Source organism: Patella vulgata, chromosome 6, assembly GCF_932274485.2.
Source record: "Patella vulgata chromosome 6, xgPatVulg1.2, whole genome shotgun sequence".
Classification (NCBI taxonomy): Eukaryota; Metazoa; Mollusca; class Gastropoda; family Patellidae; genus Patella; species Patella vulgata.
In genome coordinates, this window is record NC_065884.2 from 24,629,827 (window position 1) to 24,646,666 (window position 16,840).

Below are 16,840 nucleotides of genomic sequence, written 5' to 3' on the forward strand. Positions count from 1 at the left end.
ATTCACCTAATGAATGCCTACACCAAGTTTAAACACTCTATCTCAATAAGAAGGAGAGTTATTGTGTTCCAAAGTCTCGACCAATCAAATTGCTTATCGATCTGCTTACCCTCAGCAGAAAATGTTCATTATCGAACTTAGTCAAGGTATTGATGTAATAAAGCTATACACCAAGTGTCCTCACTCTCACCTAATTAGAACTAAAGTTATTGTGTCCCAAAGCATCAACCAATCAAATTGCTTATCTCTGCTTTCCCTAAGCAGAAAATGCTCATCTTCAAACTCCATCAAGGCATTGATCCAATAAACACCTACACCAAGTTTGAACATTCTAGCTCAATTAGAAGGAGAGTTATTGTGTTCCAAAATTTTGGCCAATCAAATTGCTTATCGCTCTGCTTACCCTGAGCATAAAATGCTCATTAGCGAACTTAGTCAAGGTATTGATGTAATGAAAATATACACCAAGTTTCATCACTCTCACTTAATTAGAACTAAAGTTATCGTGTCACAAAGCATCAACCAATCAAATTGCTTATCTCTGCTTACCCTTAGCGGAAAATGCTTATCTTTGAACTCCATCAAAGTATTGGCCTAATAAACACCTACACCAAGTTTGAACATTCTAGCACAATTAGAAAGAGAGTTATTGTGTCCAAAAAAGTGGGACGGACAGACAGACTATCAAAAGGGGCTGAGATCTTTGGGATAAAAGATATATTTTAAATTTCCAAGATTTTTTGGATATAAACATATATTTTAGTGAGAAAATAAGACCTTGCTTACCTCACTAGAGTCAGTATGTGCAACACAACATGCTGTTAAAAACCCGTCCCCTTCTGCTAAACATTAAGGTCTAGATGTGGGTTGGCGTACGGATTTACGTGGCTAGGCCATATAAGACGAAACAAAATTTAGGTAAGCTGGGGTGGGGAAAAATTAGAATCGTTCAAAAGCTGAGGAGCTTCAGTCAATTATTGCTTTGCCTAGCCCAATTACAATCAAATTTTTTAAAAACTTCGAATTTCATTTTGTCTTATATGGCGTCAGCCAGCACATATTTTTAACAGCATGTTGTGAACATACTGCTGATCCAACTTAGGCGAAGGAAAGAAGCCGGTATTAGATCAAATGGACCAAACATTTTTATCCGAGTTGTGTGAAGGTCCAACTTAGGAAATCCGACTTACATGCAGAAATTTAATAAGAAAAACGTGCAGGATCAAAGGGTCCAAACAATTTCATCCGAGTTGAGCAACAAAACTTAATAAATTAGATGACTTTTGCAAAGACTGGTGTCTTTCAGTAAAACAAGTTTGCATATATATTTAATCATATACTATTAAACCCATAATATTGTATGGCAGTGAAATATGGGGAGCTTTTAATACACTTAGCAGGGGCGAGCCCAGGAATTTTTGCAGGAGGGGGTTTGCCAGGTTCCTGAGACAATGTATCTCCCCCCCCCCCTCCCGCATGGTCTCTATCGGTTTTTTTGGCGTATATACATACACATTCAGCTTTTTAAACAGAGAAATTCAACACCTCGTTTGACGTCAATTTTTAATATGAATTAATACAATGACATTGTGATTCAATTTCATGGATGCAAAGCATTAATTGTGATATCACATAATGTCTATATCATTATCTCGCCATCCTGTCCCACATCTGACGATAAAGCTGAGAAACTTTTCTCATAAAAATTGTTGATTTACAAACAAAACAAAAATATGTAACTGAGTACGGGGGGGGGGGGGGGTCGACCCCCCAAACCCCCCCTCTGGATCCGCCCCTGCTTAGTCCTAAATTCAAAGAAGATTTCTCTTTAGAAAAGATATATATAGAACCTGATAAGCTTCATGTTAAATTTTGTAAATTTCTTTAACGGGTACACAAAAAGAGTTTAAATTTTCCAGTTCTGGCCAAATTAGGTCGATCCCTAATGTATTTAGAAATAGTTAAGTCTCTCCTGTGTTTTTAGCATTACCTTGAGAGCTCATCTACAGATTCATTATTAGCTCATGCTCTCGCAACTAGTAAAGAACTTTCCAAAGTTGGACAGTCATGGTTTAGCACTGTCACTGAGTTATGTCAACTCTTGAACATGCCCTTAATAAACACTTCATGTTATAAATTTTCAACATTTAAGACCACTTTGAAAAAGTTGCTGGTCAAATGTCATAAAGAAACTTGGCTTAAAGTAGCTAAGTCTCTAACTCAATATCAGCCAAAGTCTTACATGTTTAAAACGCAAATTATTTGTCAATTCAAATCAACATTGATGTTGTGATCTTACCGGCAAAAGGCAGGCTTCTGATATCCAATATTTAAGACAAATAAACATTTTACCATTGGTACACGAATCGTGTACCATAGTGCGTTTCAACATCATTTGTATTAACAAGTCACCAGAAAGAACAAGGCTAGACATATTCCACAACTCCTGTGAAACTGTGACGCCATATCTTATCTGGAGAGCATGCGCAACAGACTGGAATAACCAGACGCTAGAAATTGACATTCAGTTGAGACTCATGTCATATTTTGCTGGACATAACTGATTTGAAATTATAGTCAAAACAGAAACAATTGAATGTCAGTCAGTTTATATACAATCAGATTACATTATTATATGTGACCCCCCATGGCATACTGAGTCGCAATGAGGAAATTTTGAAAATTGCGTTATTGTTATTTTCACATTCTCCGACTCATTACCTTCAATTTGATGTATAGTTTGTTTGAATCGGGCGAAAATTGACTGAGTTGTGACTGCTTAAAGCCACCCAACTCACCAAAGTAAGTTTTGAGAAAAATCAAGTTAAAGATTTGGTATGTTTCAAAACAAAATCACATAGCAACCAAGCCATTTATTTGCTGTTTTGTCGTTGAATATTGTTTTCTAGAGGTTTTCAGGGGTGGTGAAATTGTAGTAACAATTTGATCCGACAATTTCCGCCATCTTTTTTTTTCAAAATGGACGCCAAAATGACAAATTTTCGAGTTTTCATAAGTTATGTGTTTATTAATGTCATTGAATGGGTTTTTGGTGGTGCTACATCAAACAATTGCAGTATAAGAGTAAATCCGATTATACCCGCCATTTTGTTTTTCATAATGGCGACCAAAATGATAATCGTAGTAGTAAAATTAATCCGTCAATATCAACCATTTTGTTTTATCAAAATGGCGACCAAAATGACAATTCTGTTTTGTTTTTTTATCACCGTATATTTGTATCCATGTCATTTTATATGTTTTATTAGGCATAAAGGTTGTAGCATCAGGGGTCGACTGGACTGTATCCTCCATCTTGTTTTTCAAAATGGCCACCAAAATGGCAATTATTGAAGTTCTTATACTTGATACTCGTGTAATATATCATTTTAGAGGTTTTCGGGGGTGCTGAATACGAAAAACATGGTGTTGGGTCGATGCAACGAATATTTATCATTTTACATATTCGATGATTTTATTGTCACCCATCAGTTATGGTCACACCTTGCAGGCTAGGGTATACCAATGAAACGACGGTATTCAACACCTTATGCTATCAAGTATAAGAAAAGAGAACAGTTTTCAAAAGACAACAGTATGCTAAAAACTCTCATAAATTTAATAAAATAATTATAATAACAAATTGTATTATAATGCATCACAAATTACTAGTATTTTTTTAAATAAAATATATTAACAAATGGAATAATAATAGCACTCGAAATAGGATGATTTGTAAAAGAAAAGTAACTCAAGCACTGGAAATGTGGCCCTTAGATGAGCCAGTTCATTTTGCTACGATACGGTGGGGTGCGGCGGAATCATTTAGCTATTGGGTGTTTTATATGATTAATAATTTAATGTTCCGCTGGTGGTGGAACAATATCACTGTTCGTGGTTTGACCGCGATTGCCGAGTTCTAATTAAAAGAGTTGGTACTAGGCCTTATGATCAAAGATACATTATTAACATGGTTTGACTATACACCTTAATTGAAACTAGTTCCATTGTATATACTATGGAGTTTTCGTATGGCACGGTTACGATGCCAGTGTATAGAAAGCTGTAAACAAACGCTATTTACACGGATATAATTGCATTACGAGAATTTAATTTATTAATTCATTGGGCATGGGTGACTGTTTAACGTTCGAGAATTGAAAAGGGCGAGCTCTCAGTTGCAAATGCATTGAATGCACTGACATCTGCATTTTTTAGAAAAACGCAAGTTAAAGGTGTCGGTATGTTCTAAAACAATATCACACAGCAACCATGCCATTAAATCTTTCGTTATTTTGTCGTTTAATATTAATATTTTCTTCTTTAGGTTTTCAAGGGTGCCGATAACGAAAATCGTACTAAATGCGCTCTTTTCATAGTAAAACATCCACAACACATGCGGCATATTCACATTTCCAATGATAGCGTTATAATTTAGAACAGTGTATACATTAGTAGTCTAAGTATATATATTATAACTTTGGTGAGATTAACTTCAGTTCAGTTAATCTCATCAATTATTTAGCACCTTGGTGCCAGTGGTCAGAAGATTAAAGTTGTTGATTGGGTAATCAAGTTTAGTAGCCTATCTTAATCATCAAAGAAGCCGCCACAGCAGCATGCCTGAATTAAGATTTTGCGTGTACAATAAGTATATTGTTATTTTAATCCTGAGGTACCATAACGGTATCAAAATATGAGTCCATAATAGAATAGAAATCTCAATTTCATTGGCATGAAATGCTTACCTTCATTTTGGAAGCGGTGTAATTAAACAATGGCAGATTATTTTTCCCACTCGATAAGGCTGACCTTAAAAATATCTTTGTTTCGCCTAACGCGACCGACTAACTAAAACCACCCCCGACTTAAATTATTTTATTGCACTTTTCCGCGATCTTTTTATTTTATTTTGTGTGTCAACCTGAAATATATCACGAGAGTTATTTCCCTTTACTATGGCTATGGTTTGATTCATTATTGAAACTGGTTGATCAAGACGAAAGCGTCATAGGTGTCGCTTCTCAACAAAATGGTTGCAGACGAAAGCACGTCCATTCCCACGAAATGATTCTGCCTCTATGTCTGTGGGGCGTCGTTTTAATCATGACGACGATATTTTCAATATCCGTTTTCGAGAAAAATGAAGGCACAACCCGCACGATCGTTAAAAACGTGTTGAGGGAGTTTCAAACGTGAGTTTGTGGCAATTTGTGTGCGAGTCGTGCATCAAGAAAAATCCCGATGTCATTGATTTGTTTGCCAATAAAAGAAGACGAATGTTTGCACCCGAAAAATTATCAAGCTGTCAAATTAGCTCTTAAAAAAAAAATCTGAAAAAAAACCGACCTACCGACCCTTCTCCTCGATTGTGGGTCGGGTTTGGTGAAACAAAGATATTTTTAAGGTCAGCCTAATCGTCGCGTTTCGACTCATTGGTCGTTCTCATTTTCCCGACCCATGGTGATAAAAGAATTTTAAACAATAATAATATCCAATATGCATTCTTAACTTTGCATGCCGTATGAAGCTATAGTAAACGGAATTCACCTATCAATAAAATTCTCTTCGGAAAGAAAATTATTGGCTATTTGTTTATTTCCATTTAAGGACTATAAATTATTTTCTAACAGACCAATCGAGACATTAAATCGTCGCTGCTTTGATTAGTTATTCGGAGTAAATAATGAATTGTCGGTGGCCTTATCATTGTTAATTATCAATCAACTAATCATTAATCCGTGAGAAGTGATTACAGATTAGTATTACTCAATGATACGAACGGCTTGTTGATTGATTTACAATGTTTTGATTAACACTCAACGGCTATCTATATACGATCAGAATTAATTTGTTGGTATCAGAGGAGCTTTTTATTTTGTGTTTTAACAGTTTTCAAGCGTAAATAATTTAATTAAATCAACCTGTCCATAATATCATATTCATTGTATTGAACGTTAAATCTTTAATAAACAACAACAACAGTTGTTTTCTGCCACTTCTCAGAGTGAATCGCATGTAGATACACCATAACATTGCCCAAATCTAATTGCTATCGTCTGCTTGAGCCTCGATGCGGCCACGGAACCACAATGCTTTGCAGGCGTCGTCTGAGCCAATCAGCAAACGAGTCGTGTTGGAGGCATAGCAACAAGCGGAGTATGTTTACATTTTAAGGAGTTTTAAAACCCTTTTGTATTTCTTCAAAATGAATTCATCGGCAATACTTTGGTCATATTTATAAACTAGAGATTCTCCGCTTTACAACGATGCCAAGCATTTTGCAGGAGGATTGACAGGTCGCCCCACTGCGAGCAGAGAAAAATATCTAATTCCGCTGAGAATATTCAGAAAATGACAGATTTAAGAATACGGTACTCTTACAAAACGTCCAAATAAAGGCGTTTTAAAATGTTTTATTGCTATTTTGATCTTTTGAGTCGATAGATAGTATATTTATAGACTCATTTTTGTGAAAATCTCAATTTCGATCAAAATCAATATTTTCGCTTATTTTGTCACTTGTGCAAAATTAATTTTGCCGCATTCCGACTCAATAACATGCGGTGGGTCACATATGCGTTGTGACCCATTTGGGTCAGTTTCTAGGTCCCAAATATTAGCGATTTAGCTCCTTTAAGCAAAGGGAATCATTGCATACTGGGAAACTAGATTTATATGTCCAACATAAAACTAACTCTGGATATGAAAATTATCTATCCTTGAGGAAATATGAATTCCGAAGGGATATCACCAAGCTAAAAATATCCTCACATAGGCTCAAAATAGAAACTGGCAGGTATATAGGATTAAATCGGGTATCACGCCTCTGTGAAAAATGCCTGTCAGGGAAAGTTGAGGACGAAGTGCATTTTCATACGCCCACATTGAAATGTGGTCGTATATTGTCGTCGCCCCCGTCCGGCCGTCCGCCCTTCGGTCCGTTGTCCACAAATTGCTTGTGGACGCTCTAGAGGCTAAAGTTAATATCCGATTGACTTTAAATTTATATACAGTGTTTAAGACCATGAGACGAAGAAGTCTATTGATTTTCAACGATTTCCGATAATTACTGCCAGAGTTATGGCCCTTGATCACTTCAAAAAATCTTGTGGACACTCTAAAGGCCAAAGTTAATATCCGATTGACTTTAAATTTATACACATTGTTTAAGGTCATGAGACAAAGAAGCCTATTGATTTTCAGCGATTTCAGATAATTACTTACAGAGTTATGGCCCTTGATCACTTCAAAAAATCTTGTGGACACTCTAAAGGCCAAAGTTAATATCCAATTGACTTTAAATTTATACACATTGTTTAAGGTCATGAGACAAAGAAGCCTATTGATTTTCAGTGATTTCAGATAATTACTGACAGAGTTATGGCCCTTGATCACTTCAAAAAATCTTGTGGACACTCTAAAGGCCAAAGTTAATATCCAATTGACTTTAAATTTATACACATTGTTTAAGGTCATGAGACAAAGAAGCCTATTGATTTTCAGTGATTTCAGATAATTACTGACAGAGTTATGGCCCTTGATCACTTTGAAAAATCTTGTGGACGCTCTAGAGGCGAAAGTTAATATCCGATTGACTTTAAATTTATACACAGTGTTTAAGGTCATGAGACGAGGAAGTCTATTGATTTTCAGTGATTTTCGATAATTACTGCCAGAGTTATGGCCCTTGATCACTTTGAAAAATCTTTGTGGATGCTCTAGAGGCTAAAGTTAATATCTGATTGACTTTAAATTTATACACAGTGTTAAAGGTCATGAGATGAAGAAGTTTATTCATTTTCAGCGATTTTCGATAATTACTGCCAGAGTTATGGCGCTTGACCACTCAAAAAATCTTGTGACACTCTAGAGGCTAAAGTTATCATCCAATTGACTTCAGATTGATACACAGAGTTTAAGATCTTGATACGAACAAGTAAATTTTTATGACTTGAACAGCTAAATCCATGATATTAAACATTTTGTACACTAAACGTTAACATGGGGCAGAACTTTATAAAAAACAAACAAATTCTAATGGTTGTCTGATAATTACTTCATGAGTTGTTACTCTTGATCAGATTTTAGTGTATTATAAATGTTTCATTAGGCTACCGCAAAAAGTAACAAGCCAACAGTGAGGCTGATGTCCCCCGCCGAAATAGGAAAATAATTAGAGGACACATATAAAAATCAAATTGCGTATCGCTCTGCTTACCCTGAGCAGAAAATGCTCATTATCAAACTTAGTCAAGGTATTACTGTAATGAAACTATACACCAAGTTTCATCAATCTCACTTAATTAGAACTAAAGTTATCGTGTCCCAAAGCATCAACCAATCAAATTGCTTATCTCTGCTTACCCTAAGCGGAAAATGCTCATCTTCGAACTCCATCAAGGCATTGACCTAATCAACACATACACCAAGTTTGAACATTCTAGCTCAATTAGGAAGAGAGTTATCGTGCCCCAAAGTTTTAACCAATCAAATTGCTTATCTCTGCTTACCCTAAGCGGAAAATGCTCATCTTCGAACTCCATCAAGGCATTGACCTAATAAACACATACACCAAGTTTGAACATTCTAGCTCAATTAAAAGTTATCGTGTCCCAAAGCATCAACCAATCAAATTGCTTATCTCTGCTTACCCTAAGCGGAAAATGCTCATCTTCGAACTCCATCAAGGCATTGACCTAATCAACACATACACCAAGTTTGAACATTCTAGCCCAATTAGGAAGAGAGTTATCGTGTCCCAAAGCATCAACCAATCAAATTGCTTATCTCTGCTTACCCTAAGCGGAAAATGCTCATCTTCGAACTCCATCAAGGCATTGACCTAATAAACACATACACCAAGTTTGAACATTCTAGCTCAATTAGGAAGAGAGTTATTGTGTCCCAAAAAGTGTGACGGACAGACAGACGGACAGACAGACGGACGGACGGACAGACGGACGGACAGACGGACAGACAGACGGACGAACCCATTTTAATAGTCCCCTGCTTTCTTAGCTGTGGGCGTATGTTTCGTTGCCTGGCAACCTATCTTTTAATTGATTGTGCACATCTGTCAACAGACAGGAAATGTTTATTTGAGGTTATTGAAAAATCCAATACTAACTTCTTTATCAACTTGAGTAGTCCAAAAAAATATATTTGGTTACTAACTTGTGAAAATGTAGACATATTAAATGAACTTGGTCGCTTTTTGCACAAGAACTTGCCATAAGGTTATTTTCGTTACCTTGGTTAAGCACCATACAGGGAATAATGTGTAGGCTTACATAATTTCTGCTTAATATTGATCTGTAACACTAAGAGTTAAGTGGATTTATCTCCCTTTCATGATTAATAATAATGTTCTCATGAGCTGTTTTTATCGGCATAAAGCCTTAGTGCATACGGTACTTATATGTATATCTCCCCTGTTGGGAGCCATGTATACTGTTATATATTATTACTTGACCGTCATTTGGGTTATTCTCTTTTTGTTTGATCTGTACCATGTGCCCTGTGGACCCTTGATTGGAAATAAAATTATTATTATACGAATCCAACTTATGTGAGGTTTACTGTAGGTCATTTCTGCGACTAACATATGGTTCAGTTTCATTTCAATATTAGATTTATTTGGCACAACATAATAAATCAAATCATAGATAGTTTTTTCAGAACTAATTTGGGGGCCTCCTTTAATATTGAGGTTCTTGTTTGCATTCTGGTCAGGCCCCTCCCCCCCCCCACTCCCACGCTTAATCTATGTCTGGTGGAAATTGCTAAAAAATCTCCCAAAATACAAGGGCCTTCATAATTTTCTCCAGACATTTTTGCCAAAATCAGAGGCTTTTTGTTTGGTCCAGGGCAAGTTTCTAATGATAAACTGGTAGCCTACACTTAATAAATTTGACATATATTTTTTTTTTCAAAATAACTAAAATTCATCTTCGTATCCACTGAAAAAATAATTCACCTCAATTACATTGTCTGTCAATTTTACAGCACCTCTGAGAACACCCCCCCCCCCCTCGTTGCTCTGAGCTATTTTTGGCCCTCTGTAACCTCTCTTACAAAATATTCTAGTAACACCTTATTTTAATGTAGCCGTCATTCATTTCATTTTATTAGATGTTATGTGTATTAAAATTTTCATAAATCTATAGAATCTGTTGTATATAGGCTATTTTCAGTTCTATAACTTAATAGAAATTACATCCAAAACACCAATCTGTTTCACAGAGTATTACGAAAGTATTCTAATATCTCTGTAAAAGATGACTGTCTTCAACACATGACGTCATATCGCGCGGAGTCAAACATTGGTTCAATGGCGCCTGCATTGTTTACATAAGACATTACTGATTCGAGCAGAATGGCGCCTTTTACTCATTTTAATACCCATTTACACTAAAATAGGAAATAATTTTTACCTACAAATACTTCAAATGTCTTTATTTATTTTTCTAATACATATCAGTGATTGTCGCGACCACAGGCACTTGAAGGGATTAAAATAAAACTTCTTACTACTGCTTGACTATATATTATAGTATATAAAAGGTATTTCAGACGCCATCTTTGTTTACACGTCTTCAAGACATTTCTTCTGCTATCACCTCACAATACTCACTAGTTCTAACACTTCCCGTCGTTTTAATTGCCAACGAGACCTTATTTGATCATTATTCAGCTTCTGATGTAATTAAATTGGTCATTTCACGGCGTTATTAATTACAAATCAAACTTGAAGCGCTATCACTTTCCGAAATGTAACTTGAACAGCCCGGAAATAAGTTGTGTTTGTAGCAGTCTGTATCACCCAGGCGACGGCATAATACGTCCACATGAAAATGTGGGCGTATAAAAATTGTGACCCCTATAGGGTCCACAACCTTGATATACCATATTCTTACGCTATTTGGGAACGAACGGCGGCCATTTTGTCTGTCAATTTTGGGCCGATTTTCACGAAATTCAAACGCAGTTATCCTTAGGGTGTAACAGTGATATAATAGAACGTTTTTTTAAATCGGATAAAAATTATGACTTCTATAGGGTCCACAAGCTAAAAACGTGATTTTTCGTACAATAAGGGGCCATAATTCAGGAAGTTACTGTCCGATATGCGCAAATATCGAAAGGAACTGAGACCTTTGGGTTATAAACTTATATTTCAAGTTTCAACAAAATCGGATAAAAATTGTGACCTCTATATTGTCCACAAGCTAATAACGTGATTTTTCGTACAAACAGGGGCCATAATCCATGAAGTTTCGATCCGATACATGCCAATATCGAAAGCAGCCGAGATCTTTTGGGGATAAACCTATATTTCAAGTTTCGTCGAAATCGGATAAGAATTGTGACCTGTAGAGAGTCCACAAACAATTGTGGACGGACGGACAGGGGCGACGGCATAATACGTCCACATGAAAATGTGGGCGTATAACAAAATTGGATCTGTGTTTTAATCAGATTGGAATACGACAGGCTTTTTGTCCCCCGCCTTTCGAAGAAAGCAGGGGACTATTAAAATGGGTTCGTCCGTCTGTCTGTCTGTCTGTCTGTCTGTCCGTCACACTTTTTGGGACACAATAACTCTCTTCCTAATTGAGCTAGAATGTTCAAACTTGGTGTATGTGTTTATTAGGTCAATGCCTTGATGGAGTTCGAAGATGAGCATTTTCCGCTTAGGGTAAGCAGAGATAAGCAATTTGATTGGTTGATGCTTTGGGACACGATAACTCTCTTCCTAATTGGGCTAGAATGTTCAAACTTGGTGTATGTGTTGATTAGGTCAATGCCTTGATGGAGTTCGAAGATGAGCATTTTCCGCTTAGGGTAAGCAGAGATAAGCAATTTGATTGGTTGATGCTTTGGGACACGATAACTTTTAATTGAGCTAGAATGTTCAAACTTGGTGTATGTGTTTATTAGGTCAATGCCTTGATGGAGTTCGAAGATGAGCATTTTCCGCTTAGGGTAAGCAGAGATAAGCAGGTCAATGCCTTGATGGAGTTCGAAGATGAGCATTTTCCGCTTAGGGTAAGCAGAGATAAGCAATTTGATTGGTTGATGCTTTGGGACACGATAACTCTCTTCCTAATTGGGCTAGAATGTTCAAACTTGGTGTATGTGTTGATTAGGTCAATGCCTTGATGGAGTTCGAAGATGAGCATTTTCCGCTTAGGGTAAGCAGAGATAAGCAATTTGATTGGTTGATGCTTTGGGACACGATAACTTTTAATTGAGCTAGAATGTTCAAACTTGGTGTATGTGTTTATTAGGTCAATGCCTTGATGGAGTTCGAAGATGAGCATTTTTCGCTTAGGGTAAGCAGAGATAAGCAATTTGATTGGTTGATACTTTGGGGCACGATAACTCTCTTCCTAATTGAGCTAGAATGTTCTGTGATAAATTTATATGTGTCCTCTAATTATTTTCCTATTTCGGCGGGGGACATCAGCCTCACTGTTGGCTTGTTCATCTTACTAATTTAAATAAGGCACATAAATTTAATGATTAGGTGATAACTTTTGTTGTTCAAGCATTGATCACAAGATTCAACAAAGTAAATCAAGGGCTATAATACTAGTAGTAATTGACGGAAACTGCTGAAATTTAATACCGTTTTTCGTTTCAGAAATAAATGATGCATATAAATTTCATACAGATAAATGATGCATATAAATTTCATACAGATCTGATGATGACTTTTGTCATTTGAGCATTCACAAGATCAAAAAAAGTGAAACAAGGGCCATAACCTGAGAAATAATTAATGCAATAGGCTTCGTCGTTTTACTAATGTAAATGATGCATATAAATTTCATATGGATCGGATGATGACTTTTGTCGTCAGAGCGTACGGACAGACGTACCTAAGCGGACAGACAGACAGGGGCGTATAAAAATGTGATCGAAATTATTTATTTGAGGCTATATTTACTGGAGCAAAGCATTAACTAAAATTGCAGCTACCTATTCTATATAGGAGTGGCTCGCTGACCAGGAGGTCTCGGTTTCGCTTCCGGTGTTGGGCAAGAAAGTTCCCCAGGGTTTCACTGGCCAGTTGTGCAGGGCCCAGGGCCCGTGTAAGCCTACACATTGGTGTGCATGTAGCCTAAATGAACCCTTGACACTAATATAATGCTAGTTGGAATAAGAGTAGATTGTAGCATCGCTGTCCAGACAAATTGTCTCTCATGAGACACCGTATTGTGGAAACCGGTCTTCTTTAGCCCATTCGGTGCAGAAAAGTGGGACATTAAATTTCCATTTCATTTTTCACCTAGTCTACTCTTTATTTATGCCTTTATAATTGTACAGTAGGCCTACTTTCCAAAATTATCACTAATATTTGGGACCTAGAAATTGACACGAAATGAAATGAAATGGGGTTTAACGTCTTACTGTTCTGTTCCAACTGGGCTAATGAAGATGCAGAAATTGACACAAATGGGCCGCAACACATATAATAATGTAATATGAATGTATACAAACTGATTTACATTCAATCGTTAGCGACTTACCTACTTTAAAGACAATTACCTTTTACAAGGTTGAACATCAACGCCTTCAGTCTGTTTCAATGTTCGATCTACACTACAGTGTCTGTAAGTGTTTTCTACGTGTGTGTTTTGAAATTGAAAGAGAAAGTAGAATGATAGATTTCTATGAAATGGCTGATAATTGTATGCAATACTATGGAGACGTATTAGTGCAATCTAATAAAGCTCACTTATAAAATATCGTTAGATTTGCTCTATGTTACGGGATGCGGCGTTTCACTTAAAATATTTGTTAGCACTTAATTAGGCATTTTCGCCAATGTTTACTTCATGTCAATTAACGTATAACTATAGAATTTACTTGACAATTATCTCGATTTTCACCTGCCCCTTAATCAAGTTTGTGCAAAGTTTTCCTCGGAAACATGGGCGTGTGCAGAAAAAGTGATCGGGATCGGCGGGGAAGGGGGGTATTCCGGCGTGACTGACAGCAGAGCCTTTTTGTATGATTGAAGTCGATTTCATTGCATCTGAGGCAATTTCTGAAGAATATTTAGCCTACTCTTTCAAATGTATAGGTCCTCTCCTGGGTCTCTCCTGGAGATGACCTGGACGACTGCCTAGTTTAAAGTCTCCCCGTCCGTCGGTCCGGCGTCCACAATTGCTTGTGGACGCTCTAGAGGCTAAAGCTAATATCCGATTGACTTTAAATTTATACACAGTGTTTAAGGTCATGAGACAAAGAAGTCTATTCATTTTCAGCGATTTTCGATAATTACTGCCAGAGTTATGGCCCTTGATCACTTCAAAAAATCTTGTGGACGCTCTAAAGGCCAAAGTTAATATTCGATTGACTTTAAATTTATACACAGTGTTTAAGGTCATGAGACGAAGAAACCTATTGATATTCAATGAATTTTTATCCATGATATTAAAAACCAAACAAATTCTAATGGTTTTCTGGTAATTACTTCATGAGTGCATTATAAATGTTTCATTACCGAAAGAAGTAAAAATATGCGACAACACTTGTTGACTGACCGGACGATTTAGCTGCTGTGGGCGTATGATTCGTTGCCTGGCAACCTATCTTTTTATAGTTCAAAATTTCCTGTGCCGGTTTCGTATATTTACTCATTATATGTATTGTGTATTTTTGTATAGATAGGTAAATAATTCATTTTGTAGAAATGTTTAACTAATTTACCAGGTCCCATATGGGTTCCTGGTGACTGTATACTACATATACCTAAGAATGGTATCGTCATCTAAGAATGGTGTCGTCGATGGGAGTCTACGAATGGTATCGTCGTCTAAGAATGGTACGGTATCGTCGACACACCGATTGGTGATAAGGTCGTCGGTAAATGGTATCGCCTATGAATAGCCGATCGCCGATGAATGGTATTGCCGATGGGTGGACCGTATGTGACGACATTATAGTTATATGAATTCCATGTGCGCGCACTACGTAAGTCTTATGGTGTAATGTAATTCATCTTGTTTATTATAACCCGAATTATTGGAGTTTTTTTGTGTTTCGTTTTGTTATTCCACAGTACGGTCACACCTCGACCATCCTGTGACAATAAGGACAGAATGTTCCAATATTCCCGAGATGCATATTTGTGCCTGACAAACCTTAGTTACAAGATGAACCATATTTAGCCACCAAACACCAAGATTCGTGACAATGCAAGATGCTTTTACGATCTAAAGTGACTGTTCTATGTGAGTCTTGCTTAGTTTTGAGTGTTGACCAATGAACATTAGCTCTGTTTTGTAATGTTTCAGTAAGTTGGTAGTCATCTACTCTTTAATGTCTGCACAAAATGTCTCTAAAGCTCCAAATGGTAGCTGAAGATTTGTTGACAGTAAAAACCGTGTAGGATTAAACCGATTACCGATCACATGGGGGAACTCCTGCTTGAAGAACTTTGGACTCGTAGTTTCATTTTTTTAATTGTGAAATATGGGTAGGTTTGGAACCAACAGTGTAGTTTCTTTGATAGCAACGGCTTGCTGTAGTTTTTTGGTCACGATGTGATGACTTTACCATCATCTGCAGCAAGAGGGATATTATAATCAAGATTTAATGTATATTAAAGCTACTTGGATATAATGACCGTCAACAAAACAGTCGCCGTGCCACGTCCAGTCCTGTAAGATGATCGGAATTCACCATAAAGATTGCTGAAGTCTAAATGCAAAGATAATTTGGTAGCAACAGCGCTTTCCAGGATTTACAAGTTGGTCCCGAAATGACTTGGTTTGTGTGGGGTGGACATTAAAGGGACAATAACACTCTTGCTGGCTTGAAAGCTCCAGAAAATAAATAATATCTCTATCTAAGTACTAGATGTTTAAGTGTCCTACCTGTTGTGTAAATTATCCATTACATCCTATTATACTTGTCCAGAGGGTTCGAAAATATTTTTAAATCGAAGTTTCATTTCAAAAGGTTTACGTTAGACGTTTCAAACCATTATGTTGAATTTTTCAAAATTTTTAAATAAGGTGTGTTAAGATGAAATTTGTATCATCAATTATTTGAAATATTCTAAAATAGTACAATTATTTGTTGACCAGAATAAAGATTGGGACATATTATTCAGTTACAACAAGAGTGGTATTGAGCCTTTAAACCCCATTTCTTTCTCTTTATGTTACAAAGACAAGTTATTTATACGTGCTGTAGGGACATGTATGTACATATATTTTGGACTTGGATAGTGTCATTATATTACCTTGGTAGATTTTGACTAGCTTCACAGCTGAATGGTGACCCTTTTTTTCAAAATAAAAACCACTGCAGTTATGTGATACTTATTGCCGTGTGGTTGCAAAAAAACGTAATGTTGCCAGCACTATGACAGGACTCATTACCCTAGGCAAGAAAAAGTCATGCCAATGACTTAGGGGTCTACAATTCTGTACTAGTCTTCAAAATGTAAACACGATTTTAAGTACATAGACAATTTGCAGATGTCATATGCAAAAATATCAAGTCAGAATTGGGGCCAACGTAAGGCCGCCTAGCAGGTGTATTCCAAACGAGCTGGTGACGCTATCAGGATTGTGTGAGCCATCCGTATGAACAGAGAGAGATGGGGTTTAACGTCCACTCGACACAAACTAGGTCATTTCGGGACTAACATATGGTTTAATTTTATTTTAATAATTCGATTGCGCGTAGGGTTCTTTAGCAGTGGGAGGAAACCGGAGGACCCGGAGAAAACCCACGAGTTTGGACAGGCAACCCTACTCCTTGTCACGTACAACTGGGGATTCGAAACCAAACCAGTTGACTCAATGACAGGCCT